This window comes from Anas acuta, chromosome 3 (assembly GCF_963932015.1).
Source record: "Anas acuta chromosome 3, bAnaAcu1.1, whole genome shotgun sequence".
NCBI lineage: Eukaryota > Metazoa > Chordata > Aves > Anseriformes > Anatidae > Anas > Anas acuta.
The window spans coordinates 2,683,097-2,698,012 of NC_088981.1; the positions used below are offsets into that span (position 1 = coordinate 2,683,097).

Here is a 14,916-nt window from a genome sequence, read left to right on the forward strand (position 1 = left end):
AGTGTGGGCTCGTAACCCAAAGGAGTCAGAGGGCAGAAGGTAAATGCAAAAATCTGTCAAAGCCTGAGGAGTTCTGCCTAAGAGCGAACTGGTTCTTCAGTTATTTCTGGGCATGGTCACTTGTATGTGGAGAATACATATGTGTTGTTACAACTGCGTATAAAACCAAAATGTTTCCATGAATCTTCTCGTGCGGGGAGAGGATGAGCTAACACCCATGGGGCTGACCAGAGTCATGTTGTGCAGCTGAATAACCCTCAAACATGAATGACATTGGTTGGCTTTAGGTTGACTACATTTTTAGGACATTTTGCATGTGCTTTTGTATGCTGATGTTTTTAACTAGCTATCTTTTGACACCTACTCTCCTGCTCAAAGAAATGCTCCCTTTAATCCGCCCTTAGTCCGTGTATCATTTTTTAGCAATACAGGCTCAAAGTGTTAGATTGGCTCCAAATAAAATGACTCTTATTAGTGTAAACTACACTCATATTTATGACACGCCTCCAATTATATTGTGAAAATTTGCTGTTTCATGTTAATAGAAAGCAGTACAGATATTCCTAGTGCTCAAAATAGTAATATCAATTGCTTGTCTCTGCTGGCAACAATGGTTACTTTTGAATGTACTGTCAAAATACCTGCCATGCCGAGAGACCTGAATTTAACTTGTTGGCTTCTAGATTAAGTCAACCTTTAAAAATGTTTGGTCTTAATCTACTACCTAGGGAGACATTGCCTGTGTTGCACTCTAGGAAAACTGAATCAGAGAACAACAGAAGCATGTATGAGCACTGGCTGAGCACAGATCCTGCACTTGGCTTCAGACGGTTTTACACATTTGCTGAAATACCATACTCTGCCAAGGGTAGTTCATGGTCCTTTAAATGGAGGTGGTAGACTCAGCTTGTGATTTTGTAGTTCAGATATTTCCTACTGAGGCAAGTGGAAATTTGCCTCATGAAGGATAACATGAGTTAGACCCTTGGAAATGTTGAGGAATGTGTGAGGTATCTGGGTGAGAATAGCTTCCTTACGTATCTACACGTCCGAAGATGTCTTTTATGAAGTGGTCAACCCACCCGTTGTGTCTTGCAGACCATGTAGCACGGCATTGCTGAGGCCAGCCCTTTCCAATAGTTGCTGGTGGTGCTTCTGATCGAAGCAGCCCTGTGAGGCTGGCCCCTAATTGCTGCCTCTTGGCTCCTTCTGTAAATGGTGCACTCTATTCCCTATGGCTTTAGCGAACTCTTTGTCGCATCTCAGTTTTTGCTTCCTTTAAAAACCGCACTTTTCATACATTCTTGTTGTGTTTATGACTAAATGTTCACATTTTTTTTTTCTTCCTGGCAGGACATGTTGCCACCCCCTTTTGTCCTGAGAAACCTAAAGACAGGTAGGCTGAAGGAAGACTGTGTGTGGTCAAAATGTCACTGCAGTCCAGCTAATTCTGGCTGCTGGAACTGTCCCTGGGGGCAATAGACAGCTGCACATAATTTAGAGCAGGCTTAGATTGATACTAGAGGCTAGCCTGAAAATAAGGAAAACAAAATTGCAGTTTAATCTCTTCTACTCCCAGATCTGACCTCCTTTTCCTGTTTCAAGCATAGCTCACTAGAAAGAAAATCAAGCACAGTGAATTTAAGCAACTTGTATTTGTCAACTCAGGAGACTATCAGTGTCAATTTAAGATGATTTCTTTTCCTGAGAATGTCATATCAAGTAACACTGGAGTTGTCTAAACTAAGAGCTGGAATGGCGGAGATGTTATTTTCATGTCGGACTCATAGGAATTTTAGAACATAAATTATTTTGATAACATGGCAGGCTGCCTTTCTGCCACACTTCCTGCAAATGTCAGAATTTTTTCCACGTTTCGACTTGGAAATGACATAGTGTTGGTGAAGGATAAATTGTGAAGAATTACATGTCTGACTTCATTGCTGATTAAATATGACAAATGTTGAACTTTTATTTGAGGTAAGATTTTATGAACTGATTTATCTTCAAGGGAACTATCGTGAACACATTGCGTATGGCATAAGGTGTTACTTTAACATAAACTTAATTTGAAAGAAGAACCGTGTTAGCAAATTACTCACTTTTTAAAAGAAAGCTAACAGTAAGAACCTTTCTCTAACAGAAGAACATTTCTCATATTAGAGAAAACTCCTTCCCTGTAAATCTTGCAGTTTGGAGAGGAGAAAACCACTGGAGCTGGATTAGAAAATCTAGTTGCCTCCAATTTAGGCCTTTATTTTGCTGAGGTTATCTCATCTGTGGGAGATGTTGCATGGTCTTTGTTGTGTCAAGGCCTTTGGCTAATTTAGACTAATGTGTGATTTCATTTATAGATGTCTACAAATTCTCTGAGGATATTAAAATGTAATATTGTTGCTATATATTTTTTTTAACTTTTACTGAAAGCCAAGTATGCAGTTTGTATGCAGTTTATCAGGCATGCAATTTGCTTTTCTTCTGCGCTTTACAGAGATGTGATCGTATATTTCTGCTTCTGCAAACTCCAGCAGAAGTGTGGATGCTGGGAGAGGGTGATGTTGTGTTCTCATCAAAGTCCTTTGACAGTAAAAGAAAATGTGAGTGTGGGAGAGCGGGTGACTGAGAATGGAGCCCCTGCAGGAAGCTGTTCATCTTTTTCATTGGTCCAGCTGTGCAGCCACACCAAACTAGAAAATTAAGGGCTTGAGAAGTGTGATACAGCTGAAAGTAACACGTGAAATGAGGTGTGATAGTGTGGGAGAAGGACGAGTGCATTTTACTTTCCGCGTCTGGTTCACCACCTCTTGTGTCTTACAAAATTAGTGTTTTTCATGCCTGTCAATCAGTCCTGTTGCTTCTTAGGTGTGGAGCTAATTTCAGGCTTCTCTTTGCAAACCGAGGTACTGTGGCTTACAGGTGCTTTCTCAGCATTTTCAGGGCACAACTTTGCAGCGCACCTTAACAAAATTAACTCGGAATTGTACAATGCCTATTTGTGCGGACAGATTTACTTCATGTGGTAAGAATTTCAGATGTCACAAATCCAGGCCTTAAATTGCACCGCTAATGCTGAGAAGATTTTATTTTGCTAAGCAATTTTATCTGGAAGTGAACAGTCTTCCCACCTTTTGCATGTATGGGTACTTCTAATTTATTCAGTCGCATTCCTCTGTGTAGCAACTCTTTTCCATTGCTGTACCTAACAGGGGTTTCTCTTCTCTTGTTCTTCTCTACTTTTCTTCATATCAGATAAGAGCAGCAGCACTGGGAAGCATGTATTGATGTAGGTCTGTGGCCTTTGTAACACTGGAGCCATCACTCCTTTCCTTTTTCTGGAAAACCAGCTTTGCTGCATACAGGAGTTCAAGTCTGACACTGGACTAGGTTTCAACCAGTTTGGATAAAGTGAGGGCTGCCTAGAAGCTTTTCACAGAACTATAATCCATCTGAGGAACAAACAGCCTTCTTGATATTCAAAATATTAGCTGGAATATATAGTATTCTTCTGATTAAACTATGTCAGTGCAGTTCCTTGCTCTGGCTAAGAGGCAAAACAGAAATGCCAGAATTCAGATCCAGTATTACCCAGAATATCTTGGAGTCGGTTTCATATCTAGCTTTGGCTTCTCGTGAAGCTTTGTGCAAGTCATTTAATCTATTTCTTGGTATACTCTTGGTCTGTAAAACGGAGAAAATATGTGATGCTTGTGCAGGGAAATGGGGGGAATACATTCACTTATGTATCGAGGATTTCCAAAGACATTTAACCAATTTAGATACCCAGATCCCTTTCAAAGTCAGTGGAATCTGGATGGTTGTCTGTGAGGTTGATCTCAGGCCTGCTGTGGCACCTTGCCACTGCCTCGAAACGTGCACATTTCAGAGAGAAGGATGAGTGTGGATGAGTAAAAACTCTCCAGCACCTCAGTTCCCTCTGTGTAGGAAGTGCAGTTTGCCTTCCCCTGAGGGTAGGTGGCTCTTTTTGTCCTGTGCTGTTGTCCACGTTTGTGAAAGGTAAGTGTGAATTGCCTGGAATCAAATATACCTGTGTAACTAGCACAGCTTTCTAACAGGCAGGTCAGCTTCAGCAGATGGGATGTGTAAGCTGTTAGGATGCCCTAGTTTTAATTTTGAAGTCAGTATTTCTTTATAGCATTTAGCAGCAGATTTTCAGAAGGTATTTTGAGTGCTTCTGAGGTTTATGCCTTCAGTTAAGAGGACAGAGAGTACTCCTGATTTCAGAATGTGCTTACACCTTCAAGGCGGATATGCGTAAAGGGAGCCCTTTTTGAAAACCTTAACCTAGTGCTTCCTGCAAAACCTCCTGGGCCAAGAATGGAGTGTGACAGTGTCCTGGGTTTTCAGCCCAACAAAAATGAGGCATCTCAGAAATGCTGCAGTGGAGGGGGACCTCAGAGGAACAGATTTGTGGGCAGAGCTCTGGCTAGTGACTGTTCTGCTTTTTAGAATCCATAAGCATCAGGATCAGCAGACATTTAAAAAAGTAATTTGGTTTCACAAGTATCTTCTGAACTCCGAGTTTGCTTTTCTTTCTTTTTTTCTTTTCAGAAAAAGTTATTAATACTAGAACAGGAGCAACATTTCTTATTAATTCTGTGGGGGGTGAACTTGGCAGGCAATCCGCCCAGTTGACCTGTTAATCATTCTGCAGAGACTCAGCTTTTCTGGTGAATATCTGCACAACAATGCTAAGGAATATATGTCAGAGCATTTTATTTCCTTTGAATGTTAAATTTACTTAGTGCTAGTCTGTGTGCTGCCACATGGAAAGCAGAAGAAAAATAACAGTAGGGATTTTCCTTTCCGTGAGATTATAAAGGGTTATCCTCTCACCCCTTTTTGCAGATACGTGCGGTTGGAAGGCATCAAAATTCTGGAAGAGGCTGGAAGATGATACAACCGAAAGCTGACACAGAAGAGTCGATATCCTTGCATGCTCCCAAACTGTTCTCAATGAGAGTTTCACCACATCAGGGAAGAGCTCAGCTCTGGGAGGGAGACGGAGGGAGCACTGCTGCTCTGAGTCCTTGAGGTATCTCTTTTAAGTGGCTGCAGAACAATACCGAGCATTTCCTCTGGGTAATAAACCAACACATAACTTGCAATATATACTCATTTTAAATTATATGTAACTTGGGGATTCTTTTTATTAATCGGTTCAAGTTCCCTTTCCCTGGAAGCCCAAAGCCCTGAGAAATTAGTTCCTGCTCATTCATGATTTACTGTGCTTTAGGGGCTATTAAAATTTGGAAGACTGCTAACACCAAAAGTGATAAAGGCCCCAAATAAACCGATCGATACAAAGAAAAACAAATACCCTTCTCTGCCCCTGTCCAGAGCAGCCTAGGGTTGTTCAGTTAACGTGCTTATGTCACTCAAGAAACCTCAGCACTCTGTTTTGCCAACAATAGGCTCAGTGTGTACGGGGCTGTGGGCCTCTTTGGCACCACAGCTGCAGGTCATAAATACAGTTCTGCAGATTAAAATATTAAAGTGCCCCTCTTTGGAGGCTGCAGAACAACGCCTGGGGTATTGCCCCCTGCCTCCGAGGCAGCCCGGCCGCTGCAGGGCTGTCAGGTGACCGCATGGAGCACACTCAAAGAGGTTCCCACATGTGGATTAGCTCTTCTCAGAAATGACATTCCTGCCATTTCCTGTGTTAGCCAGCGAGTGTTTTGTACGCCCAAGTTCCATTTCCTGCAGAAGGCTCCTTAAAGGTGGTTAAAGTGGTTCGCTGAACGTGAAATCGGCATGCCTAAGATGAAGTATAGGTACACGCTTTAAGGGAAGCACTGATTACTCTGTGCGGAACATGTTACAGCTGGAGCCCCAACCTGTCCTCTGGTCTTTCCCTGTGTTTGTAAAATAGTAACAAAGAAAAAGGGGCATTTGGAAAAAATTACTTGCATCATCGGAAAGGAGAGAGGGAAGGAATATACTTATGTGGGTCCTACTCAATGCCTTGCTAGTACTGCCAGACCCCTTATTTATTACCTTTTGTCCCATTTTACGTAGAGGAGGTTTGCTTTCCAGCTCCCTTACACTTGGAAAAAGAATGTGCCTCTCACTGTAATGTTTGACAGCACTTGAAACAGTGAACTGTGGTGGCAGAAATTTTCACTTCTAGAAGCAATGATTAGAATGTGTCAGAATTTTAGGCCTTGGTCCTTTATGCTCATGTTCATCAATCATTTTTCAAATGTGTATCTTTAAGCGAGAACAGGCTTTTATCATGTAAATTCATCCCCTGCAAAAGGAAAAACAAAAAACACAACAAACAAAACACTGGAGCAAGAAAAGCATAATTGATTGAGCCTGCCTGCACTTTTCTCAAATCTAAGGAGAGCTTTTGGTTCATCATTTTGTCAGCAAATTGTGGCTGAGTTATTAATTATCTGTCTCAGTTATTAAGTACCTGGACTTTATAAATCTTTCAGGAAGGCATTTAATATACAAGTCTATGAATGTTGCTGGATCTCCACACTGGTGTCTTTACGTAAGCTGTGGATGCTAAGAAACTTGTCATCCTAATGATGAGGGAATTAAGCCTGTTAGAGTAGATTGCTTGATTGTAAAATAGCTTCTTTGGCACTTCTTAGTTGAGGAACAAGGGTCAGATTCTTTCCTTGTGCTTGAGACTCATCAAAACTCGTGTGGTCTGACTGCTGTGAGTTTATGGAGCCTGTTACCGTTCTGTCAGTAACTGTGCAGAATGGCTTTGGGGGACAGGTTGAATAGTTGCTGCTACCTGGTAAATTCCTTGCTGCTTTAAAGGGGAGGGTGCAAAACCAGTGGAGGGGACTTTAGCCTTCAGATTGTGGCACTGCAGTTTATTAAGGAGTACATCTGCCTCTTCCTCACTAAAACTTAAGTCTGTTTCCAGGAAACTGTGGTAGTTATTGAACTTAGCACTAATTCAGAATCAGATCTCACCCTCTGTGGCATTAGGATGTAACTGGTGCGTGTGCATTTATAGCACAAAATCAGTGAAAACTGAGGGGTTTCAGAGTAACAGGCGATGTACCAACAGTCAATGTCCAAGTACTTGAGACTACTCTGCTGCTGTGTCCTAAGCTCTTCTACAGGGACATATCTTATTATAAAGAAGGCAGTTCTTTGTGTTTCGAATCATCTGCTCATTTGGAAGGTCTGCAGAGATAACAGTTCTGCCTTTTTCAATAGTGGCTTTGTGAGGACAGCTAAATTTCATGAGTCGAGCTATATGAAACTGAAAAATTGTGTAACAACAAGAAAAAAATCCTATGAGAGAAAAATTTCTAATGGTACCTGTAAGGAGAAGACTGTAAAAAACGGAACGTGTATGTACAGGTCATGTAACTCTGAAGCTGAATATAGCTGTTACTTAACAGCTCTTCTTCCTATAACTGCGGTTTCTCCTTTCTTTCTTGCCTTCCACCAAAGATTTTTCTTTTTTCTGCTTTAATTAGCAGGAAAATTTAAAAGAGGATATATATATGTGTGTGTGTGTGTGTATTTCTCTGAAGGTAGATGGCCAAGAGGTTTTGCAACATTCCCTTAGAGCTAGTAATGTTTAAAAGTTAACAGTGACATAACATTCATTTTAGAACAAGTGTGTATAAAAAATGTGTATTACTTTGGGTGGGATTACTCCAGATTCTTGACAAGCTTCATCCAATTAACTTCAGTTTGCATCTCCAACATGGCTGTTATTATTTTTAAAAGCCTTCTATTATGCAGGAAATGTAGCTGTGATGTAGGCCTGAAGTCCAGCTGGCTTCTGATGTTTAAAAGTTGACCCCTGTGAGAAGGGTTTTAATTGCTAAAACACACTTCATTTGTTGTGTCAGGCACACTGAGCATAGGTAGGCAAAGTGGTAAGGATAATTTTTTATTTCCAGAACCAGAACAAATAATTACTTGGGGCAGATTAACAGTTTCTCGTTTTTAGGAGATACTTTGTAGTGTGCTTTTTATGAAGGAGCTATTAAAATAGTTCTTTGGAGTCAGAAGACCTTCCTTACACTGCACTGCTGCCTTTTCAGACTGATTCCCTAGTGTCAGGCAAGGAATATCATGCAGATGTGAAAGAAAGTAGGATAGATTTATTTGCAGTAACGGCTATTAGGGAAAAGCTCCTTCATTTTCCAGGAGGAAAAGAAAATCAAACACACACTTCCTTCATTAAAAAAAAAAAAAGTTGTTTGTTTGTTTGCTTGCTTGCTGTTGTTTGGTTGGTTGGTTGATTTTTGCCATCTTGGGACCTGAATGAAATCTTTATTTCCAGTTGGCAATATGTTACACAGCATACCTTTTGTAATGGAATGTGCAAGGAATTAATAATGTGAGTTTATTAACAGCAGTAATAAATTATTTTACAACTCTTAGGGATTCTCAGCAATTTCACTAACTTGAATTTAGAAGTAACTGAACAGTGTAAATGAATTATAAGACAATACTAAATAGAGATGTTTGCTCACAAGTTAACTTGCAGCTCTTAAGCTATCAGTTGTTTACTGGTTTGGACCAATGAAGTGCTAAAAGCTAAATACTGTGAAATGTTAAACTTTGATGAAAGATATGAGGAAAGAAACTGTTTCTTTTGCCAACACTGTGGTCAACAGCAGTGCCCTGACCTGATTACTTAAGCTGATGTTTTTCCTAAATCTGTCATGAATCAGTAATTATCAAGTTTTGCAATACTCAATGATTCTCTTGTGAATAGCAAAAAGATTTGTTATTGTAGGTTGGTATTTTCTAAAAGAAGTGTTCAACTCTTGCATCTGCAAGCTCTATACAGTATGTTTTGCTTTTTGCCTGGAGAGCTGTGGAATGCCACAACAAATCTCCTGAAGAGTTTCACAAAAAGTGAGGAAAATTCAATATGGCCTAATCTGCAAGTGACCCTTCTGGTGTCTTTTAAAATGAACTTTCATGTCAGTGTGTTTTTCCATTCATGGTTGGAAGACAGCCAGTTCAAGTGCTCAGTTGTAGGGCTTGACTTGTAGGGCTTGTAATAGGAAAAGGAACTTGTACAACGTATTATTGTTAGCAGGGTGTTTTCATCACATTTTAATATGGTACTTCCAGAAAAATTCCCCTTTTCTGTCGCACCAAGTGCTGCGCAGCAGTGTGAGGTGTGTTGTGGAAGGGATCAGAGGAGGGATTCGGTCCCTGAATGAGGCTGGAAATTCAATCCATGCTTCTCTTGAGTGTGGTGGCATAACTCTTAACAGCTGGCTTTGAAGCCCCAATAATCCTCGCAGCTCATGGCTGAGTTTTCTGAGGAATAAAGGACCAAAATTAGGGGAACTTCTCAGTTAACAGGAACAAGAGATGCAGTAACATGATATGTTGTTTGTTGAGTCACTTGAAAAGGATGGGATGGCAAAACCTCTGTGGGGCTTATTGAAAGGACGCTTTTGGTTTATTTCCATGCAGATCTGTGGTTAGAGCCCCGTGGAAATCAGACGTCACCTCAAGCTGTGTGTGGAGCTGCTGCCGTCCCCTGAAGCCTGTATAAGGAATGCAGCTGAGGATGAGGTAAGTGGGACTGCGCTCCTCTTGTGGGAGAGCTCCTGTGGTCTGACTGACAGCAGTCACTTGTTGGCTCAGGCTAGATGAGCGTTAAAGAGGAGAACATACAAGCAGGCAAATATACAGGCAAATCTTAAATGTCCTAAATGTTGGTTTGAGGGCATGGTCTGACACTGGTGGAGATTTATACAGATGACAGGGGACTTGATAGCAGAAAAAAGAAAATGAAAAAAAAAAAAAAAAGAGGAAACTTGAACCAGCCAGTTCTTTGCTGGTGAAAATTGCTTAACATAGATTTGTGGTTTTAAGTAAACGTGCACATTAAAAGAATGCTGACCTTTAAAAACATGGTTTTCAATAAATTGTTATTGTTGCTTTTAAAGCATATGGACTTACAAGCAGCAGAAAAATACCATAAGCCTATGAGATAGGAAATGCACCATGGAAACAAACTGAACCCTGGCAAAATAAAGAGATGTTTCCTGAATGGTGCTCTCCATTAAAAAGTCAACTCAGCATAGTTCCTTCAGAAATCTGTGTATAAGGGTACTACATACTTCCTAAATCGCACTGCGTGATAAACTGGCGATTCAAATGACAAGCACTATGTTTTGCTCTAAAACAAGGAAGATTTTTGGAAGATTCTTGAGCCAAAGTTATATGTTGTGCATCCATTGCTTAGGAATGCAACAAAATTAATTCTTTGAGCTAATGAAAAAGATCAAGAAATGTACAGCTGCCCTCTAGTGGTAAAATAGCAGCATGAGGTGTGTTTGTTCACAGTGGTGGAGAAGCCGACTGTTTACTGGAAGGTGAACAAAAATGTGCAAATATTTTTAAAGGAATTCTGTAGTCACAGTTCAAATGTCAGACCAACAGTGGAGAAGATGGAACATTAGACAATAGAGCAGAGGCATTGTGTTCTCTGGGGAGGAGGTGTTTCACAATTCTCATGCTATAGGATGAAAGAAGAGCTCCACAAACTTTATATCCAGAGCTTGTTCCAAAAACTCCCAATGTGTTAAAGAAGTTTGGATTTGGATATTTGCTTCAGCTCATTTTAGGAAGAGAGATATTCTCTGAAACTGGGATATAGCTTCATACTTGAACTTTCCCTTGTTTGGAATGGTTGAAATTGATGGCTTTGTCCTAGCTATTCTCTACTAGATGAAACAACTCTTTCCTGAATGCTGCATTGATCCTCTTCACCTCTAGTTTGCACAGAATTCTGCTCTGGTTCATGAAGTGAAGAAAATTGAGCCAAAACTGTGAATCCTCTGAACAGACTTACCTTACAAACAAAGGCAATGCCTTTTTGGGGAGTGCCAGCTTATTCTAACATAATATATGCAATTAAACTCATTTTCATCTTGTTTAAAATGGGCTAATAACTAACACTCCCCCATTTAAGTCAATTTACTTATTTAAAATTACATGAAAGAGAAAAGAATCAGAGAAAGTTATGTAAGTGTTGTAGCAAGCTGTTATGTACAAATGTTATGTCCTTTGTGAGGCTTCATTTGGTGCTTTGTCAAAGAAATTAACTTGCCCTGTCTGGATACAGTTATTTGGGAAAGTGTTTGAATTTCTGTAATCACTGCAGAGGTAGCTTTCCATGAAACAACTAGACCGGTTAAAAAAGATTAAACTTTTCTGTCCTGGTGTTGTATTTTCTGAAGCTGTTGCTGTGTGATCATCTTTGCTTAATGTGATTTCTGTTGCAATTCGGTTAAACAGAAAGTTGAGCAAGATGAATTCAGGAAAAACATCTCAACCTGTCAAGATCAGGAATCCTAAATCCAATTATTTGTGTTAAGGTTCAGGTCCTGAATAGCAGACTGTTTCAGGTTCACAGAGAATACAGCGCAAGAGAATTTGGCAGTGGCTCCATTGTGCCAGTGTATTTTCTGAGATGACTGTGTGTGTGTATGTGTAAGAGTGAGACACAGAGAGGTCAGGAAAGGCTCTTGTGCAGAAGTTTCTTTGTATATATTAATATCAGTGCGGATAAAAGAAAAAGTAAAGAGAATATTGATTGCAAACAGTTTCAATCAATGTTTACTGCCTGTGCAGAGTCTTCGAAAGATTAAAATGAGAGGGGAGACTTCTGCCCAGGGAAGTCAATGTAATAAGCAGAGTCTAAAGAGTGTTGATGAATCAGGTTTTCCTTTATCCACGCTTATCGGGTACATCTCCCTCCTATTCATGTTTCTTACAACCTCTTTTGTTTTCCTCTTAATGAATCCAATGCTTCTTAGAAGGCAAAAATCAATTTCTCTGGGTGCAGAAGTCCTGGAATTATGGACAGACCTCTGAACACACACGTACATGCTGAAAAACGTGCACACATGCATATACACATAGAACACATGCTGCTGGTTAGGGACTTTCTGGCAGCATCTGCTATATTTCTCTGCATGGGTTCTGTAGAGGCTTCTCTGCGCCACACTATGTGAAGCAGGTTTGGAGAAAGCTGAAGGAACAGGTAGCTCAGTAGGGCCACTCCTTCTGACATGATGTGAACCAGAATTAGTAAAGGTGATGGTGCTTCAGGTTGACTGTGGGATTAGCAGCTAGAGGGAGTCCCTTGTAACCTGATCGTGGTGTACCTGCATAACTGGGGAGTCAGCGGTTGGTGCTGGAGGGCCATAAAGATCTCTCTCCAGACAATCCTGGTCTTGTCTAAATTGCTGTAAATGAGGCAAAGTCTTCTCTTCCTGGGGGGACTGATGTGGGCAACTCTCTGCGACCCTCCAGAAGAATGTTCTCTTGTTTTTAATGTAAGAGTGGACATCTTGGCTCAGAATTAGTCAGCTCCAGAGGTCAGAGAGTTCTTTGATCTGTCCTGAATCTGAACGAAGAGGCTGGCTGTATCTAACGCTGATTTTTGATGTGGAGACATGCAGATGCTCCACTGAAGTGGCTTAGTGATTTCATAGAGACTTTAAGGTAGGCATGGGATAGAAACTCCAAGGGATAACTAAGTCCAGTTAGACTCTGTGGTGTGGTCAGAGAGTAGAATATCTGTTAATTCATTGGCAGTAATATTCATATACATGTCATATTCTTAAAATAACATCATGAGTCTTCAAAATTTATCAGACCCCAGTGCCTAGGAGATAGGCCCAACCACCTGACAGCTGATGCTAGTATGTATGCTTCCTTAGAAACAACACCAGTGTAAACAGTGCAATGATAATTTGATGGTGTTCTGTTACCTCTGGCCCTTTGTGTGGGATATTTTGTTTCCCATTTGCAGTGCAACATATCCAGAGGTAGGTCCTGTTTTCCTTGCTTTTCCCATCTGTCCCATCGCTCATGGCCACTTCTCTCCCCAGGGATCAGTGTTCCCCCCTGCTACCATGGTTCAGCGCTCCTCATTGATGATAGGTAAGGATTTAGTTTGCGGTATCTCAAACAAAAGAAAACAGGTGCCAGAGGAGCAAACAACTGCTTTGTGCTCGGGAACATCCTCACCTTTCATCAGGCCTTCCAGCACTATGCTGAAGGTGGACCCCAAAGTGCTTCCTTGCTCCTCTGGTGCCTGTTTTCTTTTGTGTGAAATACTTGATACAGATTATATTTTCATCAGACTACCTGTGGAGGTCAGTTTGCATGAGAACATTTACAATATCCTTCAGGTATATGGTAGAAGCTGCAGCCATTGAGTTCTCTAGGGAAGTTTATATTCTTCTGTAGGTACACGGCCAAGAATATAACTTAGATTCCCAGCAAAGACGCATTCTTGTTCCGGCATTCAGCAGGGAGTATAACCTCCGCAGTGGTCCTCCCTGTAGTTCCAACAGTGAAAAAACTGTAACCATCGTGAACTGCAATTTGTTTTCTGAAAAGGCTTGGCAAATTTCCATGAACACTAGGTATCTGTCTAACTAAATTTGCAAGTTCCGCCAGCTGCCCTGGGGAGCTTGTAAGTTCCTTGAAACTTACTCCTGTCCACATAGCAGTTACAAGATGTGACTGCTTTGCCAGCAGAGCTGGTAAATTCCAAGAACCCTAGATACTGGATTCAAAGAAATTACAACCCTGCTGGCCACAGTGGTCAAGCTAGAAATGTTTTTGTGTTTCGTGATCCTTAGCTGTTTCTACACGTAGTTCACAAGTTGCAATTGTGCATCTACGTAAAAGACTTTGGCAACAAAAAGCTGGAGTTCTTGGTGGTAGCAGTTTCAGCCAGCACAGTGCATCCATGGGACTTGGAGAAGTTGCAGAGCTGCTGGTTTCACAGCAAAGCTTCTAAACCTAGTGGTCTCTGGGCAGAACGTTTCTGAGGCTGTCCTCCAGTTGGTTTAGCAGAGAAGATACTACTCTCATGGCCCTCAAAATTCAGGGATGGGTATAATCAGTCACATCATTAAACAACCTTGTACTTTGTATGGAGCCTAAAATTAGTGATTTATGGAGATAACATATTCTGCCTCTCAGCTGGCAAGTTTGCAAACCTCTCTATGTCTTGATTTGAAGGAAGATTGGGATTAGGAAAGGCCAGTTTTCACTGAATGAGAATACAAATTCTTTGGCCCTTCTATGGGAAGTTTTAGTTGAGAAGAGGTTTCTACCTTTTGTCAGGAAGTTTTCCTTTGGTGCAAGACCAGACAAGCTGTATTCAGATGGTAAGGAGGGGGATGTTTAGATTTAGAAAATTAGGGTAAATTGGGCAAAAACTGATTTTTACAGTGATTTTTTTTTTTTACAGTCTAACACTAGTGTTTTGTTTCACAAAACTGAAAGTTCCCTACAGGTTTTAGTACTGCATTTAGAAAGAAATAACACTCTACATTTATTATATCTGACAATTGAAGAACATCTAGCAAAAGAAGTAAAAATATTCCAATTTTTTCTTATGACCAGCATGCATTGTATTACAGTGACTGTTTGGATCAAGGGATCACGTATATTCTTGACATCTTTTCCCTTCATATTCTGTGGAAACCATGAAGAGGTAGAAACAACTTTTTTTTTTTTTTTCCCTGTAAATTGTGTAATAATGTGCAAGTTGAATCCTGCACCTTCATGATGTTTGGAGGCTGGACTTCACAACTTAAAAATTCTTTCAACATTGTTTTTTATTTATATAGTGATAAACATAGGTGTTCATAAGTAGCATAAATTGATATGAACCAGTAGAAAATATTATATATAGAAATTATATGGCTGTCAGAATGGGCTGGGAAAAAAAGAGAAGATTATTGAAGGAGTATGAAAAGTTTTTCAAAATGGGATATTATTTATATCTGAAAAACATCTTCCAGAATCCAAGGCTTTTGACCCAGTAACCATCACTTTTTTTCACTGGAATAGCATTCCTATTACTTAAAACACAAAATGTGTCTCTCCATCTTGCAGCACCTGCTGTGCCCA

At 40.5% G+C, this 14,916-nt stretch overlaps 1 protein-coding gene across 10 annotated transcripts in view; it reads left to right on the forward strand.

The window, feature by feature from the left end:
- The window catches only part of CCDC85A (coiled-coil domain containing 85A), a 170,229-nt gene that overhangs the window by 404 nt on the left and 154,909 nt on the right, over positions 1-14,916 (forward strand). For all 10 annotated transcript variants that reach the window (XM_068675285.1, XM_068675291.1, XM_068675293.1 and 7 more), the window contains exons 2-4: positions 1,354-1,396; positions 4,867-5,053; positions 9,442-9,543. The gene's annotated coding sequence lies outside the window, so the exon portion shown is untranslated. The remainder of the gene's footprint in view (positions 1-1,353; positions 1,397-4,866; positions 5,054-9,441; positions 9,544-14,916) is intronic.